The sequence below is a fragment of the Myotis davidii genome, unplaced genomic scaffold, assembly GCF_000327345.1.
Source record: "Myotis davidii unplaced genomic scaffold, ASM32734v1 scaffold668, whole genome shotgun sequence".
Lineage (NCBI taxonomy): Eukaryota > Metazoa > Chordata > Mammalia > Chiroptera > Vespertilionidae > Myotis > Myotis davidii.
The window spans coordinates 1,009,524-1,019,295 of record NW_006299394.1 but is presented as its reverse complement, the minus strand read 5'-3'; positions in this window follow the sequence as shown (position 1 = coordinate 1,019,295).

The following is a 9,772-nucleotide window of genomic DNA, read 5'->3' as shown; positions in this document are numbered from 1 at the left end:
GGAGGCTGGGTGGTGCCTGGGTCCTGGCTGATGTCCTTCACGCACCCTGATCCAGTCGGCCAAGCTCTGACTTCCACGTGGCTACGTGCCACCGGCTCAGCCACCAGGACCGAGAAAGGCCCCTTCCCGCTGTCTAGACCCCACTCCCCGGGCACGGCTCGGCTGTGGGAGCGTGGCCCTGCGGCGTGGGCAGGGCTTCTGCACACCTCAGGCTGAACACAGTCTATGTGGGTGTAACAGGGCGTCCCCCAAAATGCAGAGACACTAACGGCTGGGAGCCCAGTTTTGAAAATGAAATGTATTTTAATAAACACCACCTTTGTAATCATTCAACTTGTGTGTATGCACATTTTGGAGGGACACCCTACACAGTATGTATTAGACACATATTAATATAATTCATTATGTAGTATATGTTTATATTATGTAAATATGTTATGTAATATAAATTCTATTATACTTTATTATAAGTTTGCATATATATTATAGACATTTCTGAAGACATATTAAAAGGCAAGTTTATTGTTTTTGCAAGGCTCTCTTCCCTCCCCTCCCTCAGTGACCATACGAGCTGCTTCTCCCTGTGGGTCTGTATCTCTGATGCGCCCACAGCCTGCCTAGGCCCTGGAGCCATCTGCTAGCGTTTTCTTTGGCCACTTGCTCTCTAGGTTCTAATGCGTCACTAGAATCTACACATTTTATCTCTGGAATGTCTCATACCAGGATGATTGAAAACACACATGTGTCATGTGATCCCCTGACTAAGAGTCCTTGAGCGTAGACTAGGACAAGGTAAGGTAGATCTCCATGGTCTCCCCCACTCCGTTTCTCCTCACTGTCATGGCCACGTGCTCCAGACCTGGCTTCGGCCAAGAACCACGGGCCTCATCAGTAGCCATGGTGTATTCTTCAGAGCCTCTGGGTGTTGGACATACAGTGCCCTGGCCGAGCATGTGCTGGTGAAATGCGGGTCTTTCCAGGCTCCGATGTCGCGCCTGCATGGAGGCTCTGTGCGTCCGTCCTCCTCCCCTACATGCACTCCTGCTCCTCAGTCCCGGGTGCCTGCTCCCCCCACTGTTAGTGCGTCCCCGCTGCTTCACGCGATGGGATGCTGTGGGGTTGGGAGCTCCTTGAAGTCGAGGACTGTTCTGTTGACCTTTGCGATGCCGTGCTCAGTTCCTGATTGAACACAAGGAGAACTAAGTGGATGCCAGGAAGTGCCCGGATCCCATCGGGGAGGGCAGAAGTGAGGTGCCCTGCGGCATGCCGAAGCGCACTCCCAATGAAACAGCCCGAAGCGCCCCTGCGAAGCTCAGACATGAGGTCTCGTCCCCAGGAGCAGACGGACACGTCAGGAGTTAACTAATCTTCTCGGTTCCCGGCAAGGAGCCAGGTCCTTCCACTTTATTAAAAGGTGGAGCCTCAGGAATGACTACGGGAGGTCTAGAGGTAGCGTAAGGGGCTCCCCAAGTAAAACCATCAAGGTGGGGATCACTGGCACACACGCGTATTTAGGCCACAATGAATGAACATGGACTGGAGCAGCGGCTGCCAACCGGTGGTCCACGGACCACTGGAGGTCCGTGAGGTCTGAAAGGTCGGCAACCGCTGTTCTAAAGGGCGCTGCTGCATGGGAAACACTCGCCGGAGCATCCTTCATGGAGATGTGGCCACGTTTGGGAACGGGGAGCCCCTCCGACTGGTTCTCCCGTGTGGCTCTGCCTTCCAGGTCGTCTCGGCTGGAGGAGGTGGGCGCTCCCGGGATCCTGTCGGTGAGGCGAGGACGGCGTCACTGTCCCACAGTGTCCAGGATGGCCCTCCACGGCAAGAGTTACCCAGGCACCATGGTGCTGGTGGCCAGCAGCCCTCCTGTGAGAGGTCGGTCAGCCTAACCCAATTGGAGTTCCCTGTCGCTGTACAGAAATCCCAAGAGATTTTTCATGGTCTAGATGCATGTTTTCCAAACTGGAATTTATTAAATCGGTTTAGTGGTTTGTGGCCAGCATTTTTAAATATTTTGTTAAAAAAATATATGCTTTTTATTTCAGAGAGAAAGGGCGAGGGAGGGAGAGATAGAAGCATCAATGAGGAGAGAGAATCATTGATCATCTGCCTCCTGCATGCTCCACACTGGGGATTGAGCCGGCAACCCAGGTATGTGCCCTGACCGGGAACCAAACCGTGACCTCCTGGTTCATAGGTCAATGCTCAACCACTGAGCCACACCAGCAGGGCTAGCCAGCATTTCTTTTAAATGGAATGAGATGAAAAAGAGGAGAATGGAATGCAAAAGAAGAGACTATATCAGAGTATTTAGTAAGGATAAGTATCATTTCATGAAACCTTTATTTCATTGCATATATGAACTTTATTATTGTCAAATATTTAAAAGAGGAGGTAAAAAATGTATCTTTTTGTTGTTGCTGTTAATCCTAACCCAAGGATATTTTTCCATTGATTTTCAGAGAGTGGAAGGGAGTGGGAGAGACACAAAGAGAGAAACATCGATTAGTTGCCTCCCACACGTGCCTGGAACAGGGCCTGAAATGGAGCCTGCAACGAAGGTACATGCCCTTGACTGGAATCAACCCTGGGACCCTTCAGTCCACAGGCCAACACTCTATTCACTGAGTCAAACCGGCTAGAGCAAAATGTATCTTTTTAATACATCTTTTTATTATTAATTATATCACATATCCATAAACGTACACAAGCCATAAGTATGCAACTTCATGAATTATTATATTCATAATGTTATTATGCAGTACATTGTGTCACCATCACCCAGGACAAGACGTAGAACTTGGTGGCTCAGAGCTCTGGGGGACCCTTCACCTCCTGACCCTTCCTCCCCACTGAAGTTAACTACCTGAACTTTTATGGTAATTACATCCTTATAATTTTTAAGTATGTCTCCCTGACTGGTTGGGCTGAGTTCTGCCCAGTTTGAACATGATGTCAATGACATTCTATGGCATCCGACCTCTTTGGTTCAACTTTACCTTTGGGAGATTCTCCGATGTCGTTGTGGGTAGCCTCAGTGCGTTCATTTTTATGACCGTACGGTATTCCAGGGCATGACTATTCCACTGTATTTACCTTTCTACTGTTCGGATGTTTGGACTGTTTCCAGGATGGCGCTGTTATAAATGGTGCAGGTGTGAGCATCCCCTACACCTGCTGGTACCCAGATGCAGGTGCTGTGTGGAATATACACTTAGAGTGAGACGGACAGGTTTCAGGCAGGAGCACTTTTAGCTTCAGTAAATGACGGTGCGTGTGCTCCCCAGGAGAGGGTGAGAGTCCCGACCGCTCCCGCCCCTGCCTCGGCACTGCCTGCATTTTCAGTGTCAGGCGTTCTGGAAGTTGTATCCTATTGCCATTTTAATTTCCTGTTCCGTGATGATTGATGAGATGGGATATGTTTTCCTGTGGTTCCTCACCATGAGGACATCCTATGTGGTGACATGCCCGTTTAAGTCTCAAGCATTTTTGTATGGGATTGTCTGTTCCTTTTTATTAATTTGTAGGAATGTTTAAAGTTACTTTCTCATCCAAGCCCCGGTAGGTTCTGTGTGCTGCAAACACCTGCTCCCGCCCAGCAGCTGGCCTTGGCGAGCTCTTATCCACCTTGATGCTCGAAGGTCCTCATACTCTTCCTTGAGGGCTACTGCCACGTAACCTGCTTCAAGTATCGTCCCGGCCCTAATCCAGGAAGGTGTCCTCCTGCCTTATCTTCTAGAAACTTCATTTTTCTCTCACACGAGGCACACAGTCCACCTGGGATGATCGCAGTGTGAAGGGGACCTGAACTTTCGTGGTTTTCCCCTGGGAATGAATGGCTGTGTGTCGCTCAGGCACTGAGGACGGCTTCTCACCAGGCCCTGGGCGCCACCTCTGGCCGGAGCGGAGATTGCACACAAGCGCCATCCCACCCTGGCCAGGGCGCTCCTGTTTGGTGCGGTTGTCCTTGCAGCCATGCCAGAGTGTTAGACCAGTGACTGCACGTCTTGGTGGGAGGCGGAGCGAATGCTGCCTCCTCTGCTTCAGGATCACCCTGTCTCCGTGGCGCTCTGTGCACTCCCTAGATATGGAGTCCGCCTGTGAAGTTCCTCAGAGGACCCTGCTGCGTGGTGCTGACTGCAGATCAGTATAATCCACACAGAAACCATTGACATCTTTAAGCATTAGGTCTTCAGCCTAAACGCACAGCTTCTGTCCCTACTACCATCTCCCTAAGTGAGTGACGATTAACGTTTTCTGCAGAGAGAGCTTTTGCACATTTTGTTAGATTTACTCATCAGTTTTTTATATTTTTCAATGGTATTGAAAATGGTAACTTTAGAAAAATTTTTAGTTTCTATCTATTGTTAATTACAGGAATTCTTTTTGATTTCTGTTTATTGAGCCTGTAACCACCAAATTCACCTATCAATACCAAAATACTTTGTGAATCCTTTGGGAATTTCTCAATATACATATAACTTATAAACAATGACAGTTTATTTCTTACATTCCAGAACTTATTATTTTATTTTTATTTTCCATTCCCCTCAATAAGAGAATATTAGTCATATCCAGCCAACATGGCTCAGTGAGTGAGTGTTGACCTGTGAACCAGGAGGTCACAGTTCAATTCCCAGTCAGGTCACATGCCTGGGTTGAGGGCTCGATCCAGCAATGGAGGGCATGCAGGAGGCAGCTGATCAATGATCTCTCTCATTATCAATGTTTCTCTCTCTCTCTTTCTCTCTCTCTCTCCCTTCCTCTCTGAAATCAATAAAATATATTTTAAAAAAGAGAATCCCAGTGTATGAGTCCAGATATTAGACACCCTGGTCTTGTTCCTGATCTCAAAGGAAACTTTTCCAAAACTTAACCATTGTGGTTTATGTTGCCCGTAGGTTTTCTACAATCTTCATCAGTTAAAAATACTTCTTTATGCTCCTAGTTTATGAACAGGTTTTTATTATGAATGAATGTTGGTTCTATTGCATGCTTTTACTACAATATCCAATTGATACCATTGTTTTTCTCCTTTATTCTGGTAACGTGTCAAATTATATTGATATTTTAATTAATGCCAGCCCCATATTAATGAAATAAACTCAACTCAGTCATAATGCATCCCCTTCTGCATACGGAAGGATTGGGTTAGCTAACAGTGTTTTTTAGGATTTCTGCACCTGTGTTTATAAAAGCAGCGGACGGTGCTTCTTCTTCCTCGCATGTCTCTGTGGATTATCGGCATCACTGCTACAGTGCTCTGGAGGTCTGCTTTCTGCGTTATTCCCAGTTCTCTGGGCGAGTATGGACAAGGCGGTGCCCTTTGCTCTTTAAATGTCACGTAGAAGACGGCAGGAGGCCCCTGTGCGCGGGGCGCCTTTTGTGGAGAAGTTCTTCATTAGAGACATTTCTTCAGCGGCCACGCTCTCAGCCTCGCTCCGGCGTGTCGGTGGTTCAGTTTAGTAAAAAACGTGTCACCTCATTGTTGGCAAAGTCATTCACAGTGTCCTCTTATTGCCTTTTAGCTGCCATAGAATTGATATGGATGGTCCCTTTAAATTCCTAATTGTCTCTTCCCTTTTCTCTTGATCCATCCTGCTAGGAATTTCCCTATTTTATGAGGCTTTTGAAATATCAGACCTGTGGCTTGTTAAGAGGAATGTGTTAAAAATGTCTGCCTGAGACTGTGAATGTGTTTATTTCTCCTTGGAGTTTGTAAAATATCGAGTCTTATATATTTTGAGGCTGTTTCATTATATGCATACAAATTTAGAACAACTAAGTATCTATTTGGAAAATATTAAGGTAGATCCATATCTCCACTATATATCAGAATAACAAACAAAAAACTGCTTTAAAAAATACTGAGCCCTGGCCAATTTTGCTCAGTGGGTAGAGCATCTGCCTGCGAACTGAAGGATCCCGGTTCAATTCTGGACAAGGGCACATACCTGGGTTGCAGGCCATTTGGGACACATGTAGGAGGCAACCAATCAATGTGTCTCTCTCACATCGATGTTTTTTTCACTCTCTCTCCCCCTCCTTTCCACTCTTTTTAAAAATCAATGGACAAATATCCCCGGGTGAGGATTAACAAAATATATATATATCTAATATATATATATATGAGATTCTTGTGTACACATTCTAGCAGACATGTGGCCAACGCTCAATACTCTCTTTCAGAAAGCCTTTTAGCCGGTTTGGCTCAGAGCATCGGCCTGTGGATCAAAGGGTCCCAAGTCCAAGGGCACGTACCTTGGTTGCAGGCTCTTCCCCAGCTCGGGCCCTGGTCAGGGTTCCTGCAGGAGACAACCAATCAATGTGTTTCTCTCTGACTTTCCTTCTCTTTCACTCTCCCTAAAATTCAATGGGAAATATCCTAGGGTGAGGATTAACAAAAAAAGAAAGGAAGGAAGGAAGGAAGGAAGGAAGGAAGGAAGGAAGGAAGGAAGGAAGGAAGCCCTTTAGACTTTCCCCAAAACCTGGAAGCCCTCCAATAAAATGTTATTAAATTTGACTATATAAAATGAATTTTTTGTATGGCAAAAAACACCATAAGTAAAACTAAAAGACAAATGACAGAGCTGGAAAAAATATTTGCAAATCAGAACACAAAGGATTAGTTTCTCTAAAATATAAAAACCTCCTGTAAATTAATAGCAATCTAAAAGAAAATGAGCAAAGAGTATTAATAAGCAGTTCACTTGAAAAGAAATACACATGGTTTAAAGCTGTGACTTAGTGCTCAGTCCATACACTAAAATAAAAATGGCGTTTGCACGAGATGGGTTTTGCCCATCAGTTGAGTATAGATCTTAAGGTTGGTCTGCACTGGCTTGATGAGCAGGAGGAGAATAAAAACTCCAACGCTGACGGTGAAATTAAAAGTTGTTATAACTTCCACGGAGGGCAACAAACTGTGGCGATATCATCTAAATAAGAGTTGTCTCTGAACCAATGACTCCACGCTGAGGAACCACCCACAAACACATGTGCACACGTGCAGAATGGGGGTGAAAACTATTCATCCCAACCACTGCTCATTATAAAAACTTAACACCGCCAAACATCTAGCAGGAGGTGACCAGGTAAACTAGTTGTGGCTCATTGGTTTACCCAAACAAAGAATGTTATGCAGCCATAAAAAGTGAGGCAAGGATGTGTGTGACATTTAAAAATGTTAAATATGTATAGTTAGTAAAACTAACAAAGTGCAGAGCAGTGTGTATGCTGTGCTACCACGTGTAAAAGAGGTAAAAGAACATGTATACTTGTCTGGTGTGTTAAAAGCCACATATATGCTAGAATGTGTACACAAGAATCTCATAAGACCAGTTTCCACTCAGGGAAGCCTGGAGGGCAGGTGGAGGGAGGAGGATTTTAGGTACCTGCTGTTTTCTACCCTTACAGAACTTACTTCCTGTCAATAAAGAAAGAGCAAGTCACTGGTCTACATGCTCAGCCAGGCTTCGGCATGTCTCCCATATACCACCCCCCTCAGCTTCCACACACCACCCCCCTCAGCTTCCACACACCACCCCCGTCAGCTTCCACACACCACCCCCGTCAGCTTCCACACACCACCCCCGTCAGCTTCCACACACCACCCCCGTCAGCTTCCACACACCACCCCCGTCAGCTTCCACACACCACCCCCGTCAGCTTCCACACACCACCCCCGTCAGCTTCCACACACCACCCCCGTCAGCTTCCACACACCACCCCCGTCAGCTTCCACACACCACCCCCGTCAGCTTCCACACACCACCCCCGTCAGCTTCCACACACCACCCCCGTCAGCTTCCACACACCACCCCCGTCAGCTTCCACACACCACCCCCGTCAGCTTCCACACACCACCCCCGTCAGCTTCCACACACCACCCCCGTCAGCTTCCACACACCACCCCCGTCAGCTTCCACACACCACCCCCGTCAGCTTCCACACACCACCCCCGTCAGCTTCCACACACCACCCCCGTCAGCTTCCACACACCACCCCCGTCAGCTTCCACACACCACCCCCGTCAGCTTCCACACACCACCCCCGTCAGCTTCCACACACCACCCCCGTCAGCTTCCACACACCACCCCCGTCAGCTTCCACACACCACCCCCGTCAGCTTCCACACACCACCCCCGTCAGCTTCCACACACCACCCCCGTCAGCTTCCACACACCACCCCCGTCAGCTTCCACACACCACCCCCGTCAGCTTCCACACACCACCCCCGTCAGCTTCCACACACCACCCCCGTCAGCTTCCACACACCACCCCCGTCAGCTTCCACACACCACCCCCGTCAGCTTCCACACACCACCCCCGTCAGCTTCCACACACCACCCCCGTCAGCTTCCACACACCACCCCCGTCAGCTTCCACACACCACCCCCGTCAGCTTCCACACACCACCCCCGTCAGCTTCCACACACCACCCCCGTCAGCTTCCACACACCACCCCCGTCAGCTTCCACACACCACCCCCGTCAGCTTCCACACACCACCCCCGTCAGCTTCCACACACCACCCCCGTCAGCTTCCACACACCACCCCCGTCAGCTTCCACACACCACCCCCGTCAGCTTCCACACACCACCCCCGTCAGCTTCCACACACCACCCCCGTCAGCTTCCACACACCACCCCCGTCAGCTTCCACACACCACCCCCGTCAGCTTCCACACACCACCCCCGTCAGCTTCCACACACCACCCCCGTCAGCTTCCACACACCACCCCCGTCAGCTTCCACACACCACCCCCGTCAGCTTCCACACACCACCCCCGTCAGCTTCCACACACCACCCCCCTCAGCTTCCATACCACACACCACCCCCTCAGCTTCCACACACCACCCCGCTCAGCTTCCACACACCACCCTCCTCAGCTTCCATACCACACACCACCCCCTCAGCTTCCACACACCACCCCGCTCAGCTTCCACACACCACCTGCCTCTGCTTCTGCAGGAAAAGAATTGGGTGGTAACAAGGTAGGGTAGACCCGGAAGAATCCTTGAGGGTGAATGATTTATCTTTGCATCTGCAGTTTTCCACGTCCTGAAGTCCAATTAGTAAAAAATATGCACCATAAATACTGTTGATACGAATACAAATCTTTACCTTCCGTAACGTCAACTAAACCAGGGACCTTGAACTTTTTTTAACATGACCAACAGTATGAAATACATTCTGAACCTGACCCAGTGTATCTACAAACACACATACACAAAGATTTGTTTAAAAAGTTAAACATTTTCTAGTGAGCTGTATAATTTTTTATTTCTCAAAAATGGTGCTTACTATCCATTTAATTGATTTTATAATCTACCAATGAGTAGCATCAGAAATTTGAAACATACCAAAGCAACAATTATATAATAAATGATATGTTAATATACTCACATTAAACAAACCTATGTAATAAAGCCAATATGCAAATTGTCTCCTCAGGCAGTTTGACCGGGAGTTTGACCGCTCGCTATGAGGTGTGCTGACCACCAGGGGGAGGCGCAGGACATGGTGGGTTTTGGCGACACAGCACTGGCAGTGGCAGCAGTGGAGGTGCTGCCAGCCCCAGTAGGCCCAGAGGAGAGCGGGACCACGGAGTGATGGTGGAGCAGGTGAGTGGGCAGCGCCAGGCCAAGCAGGTGCGAGCACCCAGCCAATCACCCTGCAGATGGCGACCAGCAGTGGTGGCGGGGGGTGGGGCCACCTCCCAGCTCCCAGGTGCTGAGGGAAACGGGACAGGGGGGCTTGGACCCAA